The sequence below is a fragment of the Theobroma umbraticum genome, unplaced genomic scaffold (genome assembly GCF_002168275.2).
Source record: "Theobroma umbraticum cultivar Fairchild unplaced genomic scaffold, ASM216827v3 scaffold_4.1, whole genome shotgun sequence".
Classification (NCBI taxonomy): Eukaryota; Viridiplantae; Streptophyta; class Magnoliopsida; order Malvales; family Malvaceae; genus Theobroma; species Theobroma umbraticum.
This window is the reverse complement of record NW_018397258.1, coordinates 9,490,017-9,505,584: the sequence shown is the minus strand read 5'-3', so window position 1 is coordinate 9,505,584 and position 15,568 is coordinate 9,490,017. Positions and strand designations below refer to the sequence as shown.

The 15,568-nt window shown below is 37.0% G+C and overlaps 1 non-coding gene across 1 annotated transcript; it reads right to left on the bottom strand.

The window, feature by feature from the left end:
* Nucleotides 1-11,949: 11,949 nt before the first annotated feature.
* Nucleotides 11,950-12,055, bottom strand: LOC149527399 (small nucleolar RNA R71). Its single transcript, XR_016351094.1, has one exon. It is a non-coding gene; the product is annotated as a small nucleolar RNA R71 (small nucleolar RNA).
* Nucleotides 12,056-15,568: the final 3,513 nt, after the last annotated feature.

The following is a 15,568-nucleotide window of genomic DNA, read 5'->3' as shown; positions in this document are numbered from 1 at the left end:
CCCCCCCCCCCCACTCGCCCAGGCTTGCCTAGAAGCGGGTGTGCGGACACCAAGGGACAGGTCCCTCAAATGTTGCTCAGATGATTGCCTGGCCACGCCCATGCCTTCCGAAAGTGACATTCGGTGACCGGTCCCGTCCCCCCGCGATGGTGCTGCACACAGCTCCTGAGCCCCAAGGGGAGCCCTTTGACGAGCCAATCATGACCCGTCAGCATGTGCCCGCCCCTTGGTCATCTATGTCCCTCATTTGGCTGAAGTGCTTGCTTAGGCGTGTTCATGCCTTTCGGCCGTGACATCCGGTGACTTGTCCCATCCCTCCACGAGGGTGCTATATGCAACCCCCGAGCCTCAGGACGAGGCCTTGGATGAGCCAATCACTACCCATCGGCATGTGCGCACCCCTCAATCATTTACATCCCGTGTTTTGATTACAACTGCTGCTTCAACAACAGTTTGTTTCCCATGCCAAGCGGTCTTGGCATGGCCCCACGCACTATTTCCTTTGCTCACCTTGGTGGGTCGTGGACTAGTGCGCGCGGTCGTTGCCATTTGTACGCAATAGGCATGTGAGTGGTGCTTTGGGTGTGCGCATTGGTAGGCTCCGTGCTCGATGCATCGAACTGTCGACCCACACTCCTTTTCAGTCTTTCCCCACGCGATCATCGTGCCTTGAAGGGCCTCTCGGGATCTTGTGCTGCATACCTATAGCGATGGAAAATGTGGAAGAAAAGGTGTACTAAGAGAAGAAAAATAAAGCTCTATATATAAGTCTTAGAATAATTATGTGCTTAGGGTGATTTGAGCCACATTAATATCCTTTATCATACCTTGACCCTAACCATACATTACAAGCTTTATAAAACTTGGTGTTAGTTTGCATTAGTGGAGAGAGAGATGAAAAGTAAACATATGGGATTTAGTACTAATTTGAAATTTGTGTTGGCATAAACTCATCTGGATATCACAATACTGTTGGTAAAAGATTTCATATACACATGAAAATCCATTCGAGAATGTGCTTGCATTAGAATTGAAATATGAATTTAAATGAGGCTTATATTTTTCCTTAGGTTAATAATTAATAGACATACTTTTGAGGAAATTATGGGGAATCATTGAGTTTGTGCACTTTATCTCTAATAGTAGGAGTAGTAATAGTAGTAGTAATTATATTTATTTTAGTCTTAATTAACTGAATTTGATTTTCGTAAGTTAGTTTCTTTTTTCTTTTCTATATTTTGCTCGAGGACTAGAAAAATAATAAGTTTAAGAGTGTGATAACTCTATGATATAAAATTATTTGGACTTAATTTAGATAATAATTTAGCTTAGTTCTTACAATAATGCATAACAATTAGTAGGTTTTATTTAATTATTTTAAATTAGTCAATTTAGGTAAGTCAATCTACTCTTAGTTAATTTTATGCTTAATTTGGTGTTAATGTGGTTAAGATAAGTTGTTACTAATTTATTTGTGCTTTTGTAGATATTTGATGAAAGAAGAATTTTAATGGAAGAAGAAGAGCAATTTCAAGGTGCAGACTTTCACTACACATGCTTTGGTGTTTTGATCATAACTATCTATACAGAGCTTCAAATGAAGTGATTCTTAGACCATTGGAAATATAAGAGAAAAATATTACTTTCATGTTTACAACTTTATCTAGTTTGGCCTGGAAAGTGGTCAAAACTCTTGTCGAAGTTGACATACTATAGTAGTCTTAAAGCAATTATGATTTTTGTTAATTAATTGGACAAGGCTACAACCCACATGGTCTGATAAGGAAATCCCATTTAGAATTGACTTCTTTCTTCACCCAACTTAGTCTAACTTCAAAACCTATAAAAATAACCTTTCGAAAGACTTTTGAGGAAGAGAGGAAAAAAAAAGAGAGAAAGAGACACTAGATTGATGGTTGAGAGTCAAGCCACAAAGTTATTGAAGCTAAGAAGAATTTGAAGGATTCAAAGAGATTTGGAGATCAAGAATACAATTCTTGGGTTTTTCTATCTTTTTGTTATTTTCTTATTTTTCTTAGTTTGATTTGAATGTTTAAACTTTATTCAATGATGATGTGTGACTTGATGGAGAACTAAATTGTTAATCTAAGATTATGATTGAACGCAACATGTAGTTTGAATTATTTTTCTCTCTTTTACTTATGATTAATGGATTCAGGTTGTTTATTTTATTCTATTCTTAATGCTTCTAGTTGACTGGCCACCAGTTAGATTAAATTGGAAATCTAGGCTATACCTTGACGAAGGAGATTTAGGTAGACCTGGAATAAAATAACGTATGATCGAATACACTTAGTTGATTAGGTGATTTGATTTGCATATATAGTAGACAAACACCTACAAGCCATGTGTAGCCAGGATTAGAACACAAACTTAATAACTCTTTCTTCAATTTAATTTACATCGATATATAACAAACTAATTGGGAGAGGTATTTTTATGAAAAACTTGACAAAGACTTATAAATAATTTAAGACTCTAGGTTAGCCACTTAATCCATTAAACTAAGTAAAGAAAGAGAGAGAGACACAATATTCAAATGAAGTATTGAGGGACATCATAATCTTAGGTCTGGTAGTTACTTGAATTTAATAAGGTAAATATGCTAATAGATTTTAGATTAGTTTGATTTTTGGTTTATTAGTTTATTAGTTTTAATTATATTTTTAATTATTTAGATAAGATTAGGGTGTGTCAATTTTAGTACTTAACAATAAGAGTTAAAACAATTATCTATGGGAACGATACTTTACTCATCATTATATTATGTTTGCGATACGTGCACTTACGTGAGTACAAATTGAACAACAAATGTATTTAGTCTAATCAATGGGTCAAAGGGTACTCTTTTGCAAACCCATAAATTAAAATAGCATACCTCTCAAAGGGAAATCATACTGCTTCATTTTCTTTCATTGTCCCATTTTATTATGGATTCAATCATGGAATGATATTATTAGCAAGGTACTTGGCTTGGTTGTGTAAAATTCAACTGTACAATCTACTTTTGATCTTGATTTTCAATTATAGTTGGAAGCCAACAAGATTCGGTTTAAATCATGTAATGCAATTGAGGACGTGGCTTCACATATTCCTCAATTCTTTAAAAACTAATCACTATATTCAGGAAGTATTGTTATACATAAGAACTAGTCACACAATGCCTAATATGGGGTCACGCTATGTGAATGAATCATGTGGGTCATTGTCACTAACATGCCTAATATCAAGTTATTACGTGACTCATTCAACAAATGAAAACAAATCATGCAATGCCCAGACTCATGTGACTCTTATGAAATCTAGTCATGTGATGCACTATAACAACTTATGATCATTATTTGGTTTAAAATTGTAAAAGGGAATTTAGAAGTGAGAAAATTATTAAAAGTGGGAGGGGAGGGAAGGGAAAGCTGTCGACTCAAATCCTAGGCTAATAAGTTACATATCACACATTAAAACACATCATATTCAAAACGCACAATACAAAATACCCTTAACCCAGAATTCATCAAAAATATTTCAACCCTCTTTTTAGTTGTAAGTTTAGCAGAGAAACTCGAAGCTTCCAACATCATTGAAATCAATGGCTGCATCTTCTCGCACTAGCGATGTCAGTGACAATGTCCAAGAAAATAGGTGTGATGAGGATTACTCTACTCTACGATCCAAGAAAAAATGGAAACTAGGTCTTGAACTACTTGCCACATTAATCGATTTTTCCACATAACAAGGTAACCCTACGTCATCGTCCTCATGATTTAGGAACCAAAAACATGCTGATAGGCATAAGATAATAGAGAATGTCCCTATATCATGAAGAAAAGTGGTAGATTGGGGAAACTTTAATGAAACCGTCACCATTAAGCATGAATTAAATAGGTTGTTAGATAGGACTAAACTTAGGGGTTTACATACCTTTTCAGATAGAGATTAAAACTCGAACCTTGTTAGGGAATTTTACTTCAACATTGGCTAGAGTAAAGATGACTTGGAAAATCTTAGTAATTTTGTAGGGTCTAGGTTGAACGTGTTTTTGGAAGGAATAGAGTTTAAAGTGATTGCCATTGAGATTGGAAAACTCTTAAATGGAGTACATCGTTAGACAAGACACACTTACCTCATTTTATGAACTGTCTTGCATGTGGGCGATAGTCACAAGAAGAACATAACAATTATCCATAAAGACATGTGCTACTCGTCATTTGCAATATGCAACTGTTAGGCTCTTCCATAATTTTTTGACCTCAATAGTATAAGGAAAGAGCAGCTATTTAAGATATGTTAACGTTAAGGATTTGTGGATGATGGAATCCATTGGAGGGCAGTTGGGTGTAAATGTTGCACAATATATGATTGAAAGAATGAGAGGAATCGTCTTAAGATATGAGACAAATCTACCATATGGAAACATCATATAGACCCTAGTTAAGAAGTAAGGGATTTGGAGCAATAGGTGCCTAGCTTATTAGACCAGTAGTAGGGTGATAACTCTACTATGTAGAGTTATTTTTAACACATTTTGGGGACTTTAATGGCTAGGCCCTTGTGTTTAAGATCGGATTTTAACCTTTTAAGCTTTTTTTCTAGTATAAGTTAGATTTTATATTGAATAGTTAAATTAGTTGGTGTTAGTTTAATTTCACATTATTTTGCCTCAATTTACGTTTTTTTTAAAAGATTTAAGTCATTTTCATTAAAGTTGGGTGAAATCCCATATATACACAAAAAAGAGGGGACTTAGCTAGGGGAACTTGATCCAGGTGCCCTTCTTGAAGCTTGGCATACAAAAAAGCTAGCTGAAGTCAAAATGCTATACACCTACAAAATATTGATATTAGTCAGACTCAAAAATTACAACCACCCTCAAATGGCCAGAAAGGCCGAAAGGAGTGCAAAAGTGAGAAACATGACCATTTGGGATGCTTCTCTCTCTTACAAATCCAAACACAAGCAGAACAACCCAATAAAGCTGGTAGGCCCTATCATGCATAAAGGATCTACACCCACAACTTAGCAGTAAGCTGAAATCAACATAGTCAAAAGCATGCTCAATCACTCAATCAGTTATGGGTACACACAAAGCAGATCATGGGCTTTATCAATCCCTAATTTGGCAAGGTTATCAACAACCACATTACCTGACCTTGGTGTATGTTTTATCTTCTAGGCAACAACTCTATTTTTAAGGGAAATAGTTTAAAGGATAAGTTGTCGTAACTTCCATGGGGTTTTCTCAGGATGTGTCATCCATAAGACCACATTCTTGAAGTCAAATTCAATGATAATACCAGCAAAGTTCACCCATGATAATACCAGCAAAGTTCACCGAGGATTTCGACAAGGTTAGCGTCTCCCTAACCTGCTCTTTTTGAAAAGGTCATCTTGGCAGCCCCTTTGTTATCTCTTAAAACTCATCCAATTTCAAGATGGCCTGGACATCCTCTGGTATCCCCATCAATATTAAATTTGAACCAACCTACAAGTGGACATTCCCAAGAGACTATGCTCTTAACCTTTCTCTTTGAGGTAAGAATGGAAGCCAAAAAAGGAGTAGTAACAATATCAGCAATGACATTGTCGAAAGGCCATTTGGACTTGACCCACCATGCCATTCTCAACTTAATAATATCCAGCACTTTCATCGAATCCCACATTTTCCCATTAAAGATCATTTCATTTTTATAAAGCCAGTTGGACCAAACAATGGCGAAGAAGGACATCCTCTGCACTTTTATCTTCACCAATTCCACATAATGAGAATTCCAAGCTTTAAAAAATGAAATAGGTTCCATTGGCATACAAGTAGTGATTTGCCATTCATGACACCACAAGCACCATAACCTCCAAGATTCAATGCAAGAGAAGAAAGATGGGTGACTGATTCCACTTCGTTGTTACATAACACACAATTAGTCACCTCGGAATGTAAGAGATTTCTCTTAACAAGCTCTTCTTTAATGGCTACTCTGCCCCTTAGCACTTGCCATATAAGAATTTCAACCTTCGGTGGAGCCAGACCAGCCCACACATTCTTCCAAAGATCCACGTTCGTCCCACTATTGTTAAGAACCGATTTGCAAAAAGAATTAAAAAAATACTCCCCACTTGGCATATGCTTTCAGATAAGTTTGTCTTTGGACTCAAGGTCAAGATGGACATCCCTCAAATAGCACCATGAATTGTTCCCAAGTCTTCACCTCCCAATCAAAGACACTCCTGCGAAGTTTAACATGCAACTGTCATTTTCTATTATCCCAGGAGCCGAACTCATGCACTTTGCTAGTTTTGTTTACAGCAAGGCAAAGACACATGGAAAAGAAACTTTAAAGATAATGCCTTCAATCCATTCATCTTCATAGAAGTAGATGTTAACACCATTTTAGATTGAGTAACCGATACCTGCATGTAAAAAAGAAGAAAAACTCCCCAAAGGGGTGAGAGGCTTAGTAATACTTTTCTAGATGTTAGACAAGTGTCTGCCACTTGGGTTGAAAGGTAAAAGACTCATATTATCCCCTCTTATTTCCTAATGATGGTCTTATGCCACAAACTCTCTATTATCACTATATTTCCAAATCCATTTATTCAAGAGTGTTCGATTCTTAAGCTGGAGATCGATGAGTCCAAAACCCCCGTAGTCTCTGAAGGTGCAAATTTAGTCCCAAGTCACCCAATGAACACATTTTCTCTCCTCAGAACCTCCCCAGAAAATCCTTCTTTGGATTTTATCAGGTTTTTATTTAACCCTAATAGGAAGCTCAAAAAGTGACATGTAGTAGATAGGAAGCCTACAAAGAACAGATTTAATTAAGGTGACCCTTCCTCCAATCGAAAGCATGTTGGATTTCCATCCTGCAAGTTTGGCCTCAAATCTGTCAATCACTAGTCGCCAAATATTTATGGAGTGGTGTCTTGCACCTAACGGGAGGCCTTAATAAGTGGAAGGTAGTGATCCAACTAAGTAGAGGATTCTGCTTGCCCAGGTCTCTAACCTGTCCCTCACATTAATCCCATAAATGTTGCTTTTTAAGAAGTTAATCTTAAGGCCTGAGATAACTTGAAAGCACCTTAAGACCCTTTTTATGTTCAGCACAGATTCGAGCTTCGATTTACTCCAAATCATGGTATCGTCAGCATATTGAAAGTGAGAAATAAGGAGGCCACTACTACCAACTTCCACACCTTTACAAAGCCCAATAGCAACAGCTTTATGCGTGAGAGCACTAAAGGCTTCCACCACAATATTAAAAAGGAATGGTGAGAGTGGGCATCCCTACCATAAACCTCATTTCATTTTGACTTTTTTAGAGGGAGATCCATTAACAAGGGCTGAAACAGTAGCTGAAGAAATACAATGCATAATCCATTTCCTCCACCGATCACCAAACCTCATTTTTCCCATGACAAATTCAAGGAAGGACTAATCCACACTATCGAAAGCTTTTTTAAAGTCCACTTTGAAGAAAATCCCACCATCTCTACTTTTTTGGAGGCAATCTACAAGCTCGTTAGCAATGAGAGAAAAGTCAGTAATTTGCCTACCTTTAATAAAAGCAAATTAGTTAGGACCAATAATCTCCTTAATGACTCTTTTAAGTCTATTAGCCAAGACCTTTGCCATAACTTTATAAACACTTCCCACCAAGCTGATTGGCTTGTATTCCATAAGTGCCATAAGGTTGTTGCATTTAGGGATGAGAGTAACAAATGATGTGTTCATTCATTCATCGAACTTACCAATGTCGTAGAAGTTTTCCATGAAAGCCATAACCTCTTTTTTTATTATTAACCATTGTGCCTTCAAGAAACCAAAATTAAAACCATCTGGTCCAGGTGCTTTATTCCCATCACAACTGAAGATAGCATCTCTAACTTCCTCCTTAGAAAATTAGTTCTCTAACAGATGAGATGATTGAAGAGTGAGTTTCCCTATGTCCATATTCCAACCATTGAGTTTTGCAACTGATTTAGGCCCATAAAGATTCTCAAAGTGCTGTGCCACCTCTTTTTGATGCTTGAGAGGTCTACAATCTCAATATCATTCACTTTCTGCCTATCAATGTGATTCCTTCTTTTTCTTGTGAAAGCCATGGCATGAAAGTATCTAGTGTTTTTGTCCCCTTCAAGGAACCATTTCACCCTTGACTTTTGATGCCAAGATCTTTCTTCAGCTTTGTAATCAGACAAAAGGTCAGTTTTAAGTTTTATAATTTCCAATCTATTAGCCCCTTCGCAAGTGCCAGCTTGCCACTCTTACGTTTTCTTTTAGATCTCATTTTCTAAGGCTTTAATTTTAAATTGGCAATTGTTCCATTTTGAAGCCTGCCATTCTTTTATTTTAGGTTTGGTAAAACGTAATCTCTGCCAAAGGTCGCCACTTCCTTTATTCCTTTCTCTGCTTTCATCCCAAGCCTTGGCAAAAGTCTCTTTGAAGTCATCCTCATTGAGCCAATGATTAAAGAAACGGAAAGGCTTTGGTCCCCAATCAACGTTAATCTCACTTAATGTAACTGGATTATGATCAAAAAGTGAAGAGCACAAGCATACCTGTCTCAAGTCTTGAAGTCTCCCAAGGACATCTGCATTAATTAGAATTTTGTCCAACCTGTTAAAAATCACCTCCTCTCTATTGTTGCACCAAGTAAATTTACTACCACTTAAAGAGAGGTCAATAAGGTTTGCTTCATTAACAAACTGTCTAAATGCCCTCGTTCCTCTTACATTGGTTGCTGCCCCTAACCTTTCCTCCTCCCATGAAACAGCATTGAAGTCTCCTCCAATGAACCATAGCATTGTCATTTCGCTTAATTTTCTTGTAACCTCTACCCATAACTCTTCCTTGAACTTGTCATCAACCAGTGCATAGATATTTTTGAAGCCACATTCCCAGTCCCCTTCTTTGATTTTGCTTCTGAGAAGGATAAAGTTTTTGCTAACATAGCTATTCACAATATCGATAGAGTTATCTTGCCACAAGGAGATGAAACCCCCTGATTTTCCCTCCAAATCAACCGCAAGGCCTTTAGACACTCCCCTGCTACTTAGAGTATTGTAGGTTTTGTTATTGGCCTTTATCAATTTGGTTTCCTAGAGCATCACCACATTTGGTTTCTCACTATTAATTAGTTTTTTGACAATTCTACGTTTCTCATTCCTGTTAAGACCCCTAACATTCAATGTGAGTAGCTTCATAAAAGGAGAAGAAGACCCAAAGAAAACTTACTAGGTCATTTGCCTCAATTGGCATTTACCTTTCCCATTGCTTTCTCTAGTTTTGCAAACTCTGCCACTAAACTTTCCTTGTTGTCAACGAAGAACAAACCTAGCTTTTCAGCAACCTCTTGGGTGGCTTCTACCTCTTTTGAATTGATTGGTTCCTTTTACTGATATTACTATCATTGATATAGGCATCGGGCATCTCATCACATTCTTCGATAATCTGTGCTACTTTAGTTAGTTTTCTTAATTTGGTTTTTGCTTTAGTTGCTTCTCCTGACTTGACAATGTTTTCAGTAACTCCTAGTTTATTTTTTGCCATCTCACAATTCAGATAAACCTCAATCAAAATAGTGACTAACTGCTCTGAGTTCAACCCACTTTTGTTCAATCCAACAATGGCATCTCCGAAGCTGTTTAGGTCACTACTAGTTGAGTGGCAATCCTCTTGGTATTGCTTCAATCCTATTAAATGCTGAACGGTCAGACTCATATCTTCTTGTTGAGACCTAGAGTTTGCCCCAAACCCTTTTGACACCCAACATGAATTATCTCCAAACATATGGGCATATGATTTTGAGACACTTACCGAAGCTTTTAGTGATGACCCAGATTTCCTCTGTTTACTGAGCGGCTTCTTACTTCTCCTGCCAAACTTCCATCTCTCCATTGATTTACTAAAAAGGACCTTTTTTTTTCTCAAACATTATTTGCCAGTCCAAACAATCTTAGTTTTGCTCAATTTCCTTCCCTTGTTGCCTCTGACTTTCCACTTGGCTAACGACAGATCTCCATCTGATTCCTTTGCCTTAATTTATGTTAGGAAAAGTTATTGTTAATTTTTCTCATGGTTTTGTGTAGAATATGACGACCAAGGTGAAAGAAAGATATGATAGTATAAGTGAGGAGAAAGTGTTACTTGTACATGCTGTAGTAATTTGAAGATAACTTAAGCTACAGAAATCTAATTAGGGTGATTTTGAATTCATTAGAAAGTCAAGAGAATGGGTTGTAACTTTTGTTTTAACACTTTTCCTAGTTCAAACTAGATGGAGGTGAAAATCACATTCAAAATTGGTGGACAAATATAACACTACACTGAAGCAACATGGCTAGAGTGCCATGATGCCAGAAAATCATGCTTGCAGTGTTGAAGGTGATATCATCGTAGTGTTAGAGAACAATGGCTATGGTGCTAAGCATCATACAAAAACTTGAGAGCATGGTGTCATGATGCTGAAGAAGTAGTGTTGGGGTGCCACCAAGGATGATCTTGGCACCGTGGTGCCAAAAAAGCATGGCCGCGGTGCCACCCTAATTTTCAAAAATATACTTTTGATGGAAAATTAGAAAGTAGGGTACCTTGCACATATTTGGAGAACCTTCAGCAAATGAGGACTATAGTAGCTTTCAAGAGAATTAAAGTTTCGAATCAATCTAGACTTTAAGAGTTATCGAGAGAGATTCAAGACCAATCATGCTTCAACAACAGTTTAATTCAATTTTTGTGTTAATCCTAATTCTTGTTTTGAATTCATGACTAAAATTCTTCAAATAGTGTTTTATTTTGATATTATTAACTAATTTACTTTTCTAAGATTATGGTGGATTTCAACATGTAATCTGACTGCTTGTTTTCTCTTATTTATCATGAAAGGGTATCATTTAACTTAATTAAATCTGTTCGTCATGCTTTTAATTGCTTGATCAACAATTAATTGATTTTTGAATCTAATTGAAACTGGATAGAGAGATTTTTCAGATTAAGATTTGATTAGTATATGTCCACTTCACCTAGGTGATTTGATTCATAATTTGGGTAGACATACACGAATTGCCATACATAGAGATATTAGGACACATGTTTAATGAACTTAATTTAGTTTATTCCTATAAACATATAGTGAACTAATTAAGTTAGGTATTTGTACAAGTATCCCGATAAAGACTTGTCCATAGCTTTGCGTTCTAGGCTAGTAAAACTACCCAGAAAAGATAAATAAAAAGAAAATCTAGTATTAGATGAAATGTTGAATGAACCCATAATCCTAGATCTTTAATACATTACTGTCCTCAACTTATTTAGATTATTAGTATATTTTGTGTTGATTTTTAAACTTTGTCCTTGATTAATTTTTCAATATTCGATTAGCTTAAATAAGATTAATTTGTTCTGTAATTTTAGTACTTAGTGAAACTTAGAAACAAATCCTTGTGAGAATGATAATATGGATTTACTATCTATGTTACTTGTTCGATACATACACTTACGTGCACAATTTCAACAACAAGTTTTAGGCACTATTGCTAGGGATTTTATTTCCTTTGTTTTGCTGGTGTGTTCAGTCGTTGTATGAGAAGAGCAAACAACTTGGAGATTTTCTTGTGTAATCTAGAAATTAAGATAACATTTCACAGACTTTGACGAGAGAATCAACAAAGTGTTGCTCCAATAAATACAATGGCTAATGAATAGAGTGAATAACATATCGAAGAGTGCGTAATAGCTGAAAATCATTGCTTAAGTGATAACGATGTTCCTTTGGTACAAGGAATTCCATCAAAGCATTCAGAGGTCAGCTATTCAAGCAAATAATTTCGAGATCAATCTAAGGCTTAGCTTAATGCACTTCTGACTGGGTTAATAGCAACATGGGTTGATCTTGCTCAAAAATTCCTTGCTAAATTCCCTTTCGGCTAAGATAGTAAAAATGCATAATGACATTGCATCATTCATGCAACAAGACTTAGAATTGTTGTATGAAGCCTGGGAAAGATACAAAGAATTGCTTTGGTGTTGTCCTCATCATGGTTTTCTAAAGTGGCTTTAAGTGTAGACTTTTTATAATGATTTGAGTGGGCATGTTTGAACTACCATTGATGTTGCTGCGGGAAGAGCTTTACTAGGTAAGTTGATAGATGAGGCCTATGATCAATTAGAGGAGATGTCTACAAATAATTACCAGTGGCCTACAGAGAGATCAATGCTGAGAAGAGTAGTTAGAATTCATGATGTTGATGCTATGAAGCATTATCTATTCGGGTAACAACTTTAACTAAAACTCTTGAATATTTTGGTACTAATAGTTTGCAAAGGTTTTTGTAGCTTGTGAGTTTTATGGAGAAAATCACGCAAGTCATTAGTGTCCAAGCTTAACAGAGACAGTCCAATTATGAGTAATAGATACCAACATAACCCCTACTCCAACATTTATAATCCAAAATGTAGGAGTCAACCCAATTTTTCTTGGGCCAATAATCAAGGTCCCATTCAGAGTCAAGTAGCTAAGGCAGTATATGACACTGAATGATAAAATAATACAAAGTCAAACAGCTTTCATTCAGAGTCAAGCAGCTTCACTTCGAAGCCTTGAGACTCAAGTTAGGCAACTTGCAAATTTTTTAAACAACCGAACTCAAAGAACATTACCTAGTGATATGGAGGCAAATCTGAGGAGAGAAAGCAAGGAGCATGTCAATGCCATGACATTGAAGAGTGGTAAGTAAATTAACAACAAACCACAAGAGAGTGCCTAACAAGATAATTCTGTGGAGAGTGAGATTTAAAGTTCAGAATCTAATGATCAAGGTTAGGCACAAAGTGACTAAGGCATCTGCACAGCCACCACCTTTTCCCCAATGTTTCAAGTAGCAACAAGAAGAGAGTCAATTTCAAAAATTTATAAAGGTGTTTAAAAACTGTCACATTAACATTCCCTTTATAGAAGCACTTGAACAAATGCCATTTTAGGTCAAATTTCTGAAGGACAATCTTTCCAAAAAAAGAAGAGTTGGTGAGTTTGAGACAAGGGCACTCACTAAAGAGTGTAGTGCAATCATTCAAAATAAGCTTCCCCTGAAGATTAAGGACCTAGGTAGTTTTACCATTCCATGCACAATTGGTAATTTATTCTTTACTAAAGCCTTGAGTGATCTAGGGGCGAGCATTAATTTGATGCCACTGTCCATCTACAACAAATTGGGTTTGAGGGAGATAAAGCCCACCGCTATAACTCTTTAGTTGGGACAGAAAACTCCCACATATCCTAGTGGTATAGTGGAAGATGTATATGTGAAAATGGATAAATTTATATTTGCAGCTGACTTCATTGTTCTTGATATAGAGGAAGATAGAGAGGTTCCTATTATCCTTGGGAGACCTTTCTTACACATAGTCAGAGCACTCATTAATGTTGAAAAGGGAGAACTTACCTTGCGCGTACAAGATCAAGAGGTAATACTTAATATCTTTCATGCTTTAAAATTCACTAGTGATCATGATGAGTGTTTTGCAGTTAGTGTGGTAAATAAGGTCACTAGTGAAGTTTTCATAAAAAATCATCTTAATGATCCATTAGAAGTATCACTAATTTTTGAAGCTGAGCCCATTAATGAAGAAGTTACAGAATGTGTCAATTCATTGAATGCCCTTGTTAGGTTATTTAGAGCTAAGTTTGAATTGTTAGATTTGACTTCCTTTTCATCAACACTAATGAAACCTTCAGTTAAAGTTCTTTAGGTTAGAACTTAAACCGCTACCAAAACACTAGAGGTATGCATATCTTCGAAACTCATCTACTTTTTTCGTTATTGTTGCATCTGATCTTAACAACCAGTAGAAAGTTGCTTAGACTTATGAGAGAGTACAAAAAGGCATTGGGGTGGTCCATAGCAGATATGAAGAGGATAAGTCCTTCCATATGCATGCCTAAAATTTTGTTGGAAAAAAATCACAGAGCAATTATTAAGCATCAGTGGTGATTAAATCCAATCATGAAAAAAGTTGTCAAGAAGGAAATAATCAAGTGGCTCAATATGGGCATCATTTATTCTATTTTAGATAGTGAGTGGGCAAATCTGGTGTAATGTGTATTAAAGAAATGAGGGATGATAATGGTGGCAAACAAAAATAATGAGCTCATTCCCACACGAACAGTCATTGGATGAAGAGTATGCATGGATTACAGGAAGCTAAACAAGGTCACAAGGAAATATCATTTTCCTTTACCTCTCATTGACTAGATGTTGGACATATTAACTAGAAGAGAATATTATTATTTCCTAAATGGATACTCGGGCTATAATCAAATTGCTATAATAGCAGAAGATCAAGAGAAAATGACTTTCTCATGTCCCTATGGTACTTTCGCATTTAGATGAAAGCCATTTGGGTTGTGCAATGCTCTACAACATTCCAATGGTGCATGATGTCTATCTTCTCAAATACGGTGGAGAAAACCATAAAGGTACTTATGGATGATTTTTCAGTATCGGTAATAATTTTGATGAATGTTTCTTAATCTTGACAAGGTATTGCAAAGATTTAAGGAAACAAACCTAATGCTTAATTGAGAGAAATGCAATTTTATGGCGCAAGAAGGCATTGTTTTGGGTCACAAGGTATCAAGCAAAGGATTGGAAGTGGACGAAGCCAAGATTGAGACTATTGAGAAGCTTCCACCACTAACTTTGGTAAAAGGTATTAGGAGTTTCCTGTTGGTCCCAAGTAAATGTACTAGAGGGGGGTGAATAGCACTTTTTGGCTCTTACAAAATTTGAGCTCCATTTGTGGGGGCAATTTTAACTTCAATGATGGGAAGTTAAATGCAAGATAAGAAATAATCTAACAAAGAATGAAATCAAGAATAAAGCAGCAAATACAAAACACAAAGATTTATAGTGGTTCAGCGGGGGGGTGCGGGGAGGTGGACGGGGGGGGCTAGAGGCGGGTGATGGGGGGTAGGCGGGGGCCGAGAACTGGACAGGTAGTGGATGTGGGGTCGGTGAGAGCGGCAGCGTACCGCAGACTGCATGCCGGCAGTACGCGGATCATGCATAGACTGAATCTGACCAACGTGTCGGCTCGATCCATCAGCCACTAGCACGCGAACAGTGTATGATCGGAAAGCGTATCAGGACACTTCTGGAAGAAGTACCTACGATGCCATTTTCTACGGAACAAAAGTTATACTCTGCTTGCTCAGGCTGCAGGACGTAGGAGACGCGAGCGTCACCGTCCCCTCTACGAATGCGCCAGATGTGGACTACACGCATCGGGGGTCCACCGACTCCATCACTCCGTCTCACACATATAACATATCATCCATGTCACACTCAGATTCAATCCAGCGTGGTGGCTTCCGAATCAAAATCACGTCGATTGAACTACGGTGCAACAATTCTAAGCTTTCACCAAGCTTTTACAATGGTTTTTCATAGGCTCAACCACAACCTTCAACAATGGTTTTTCCGAGGATCAACCAAAACCCAACAACTAACTTTTCCAAGCTTAGTTAGAACTTTTGCACTCAATCAAGCTAACCCAAGC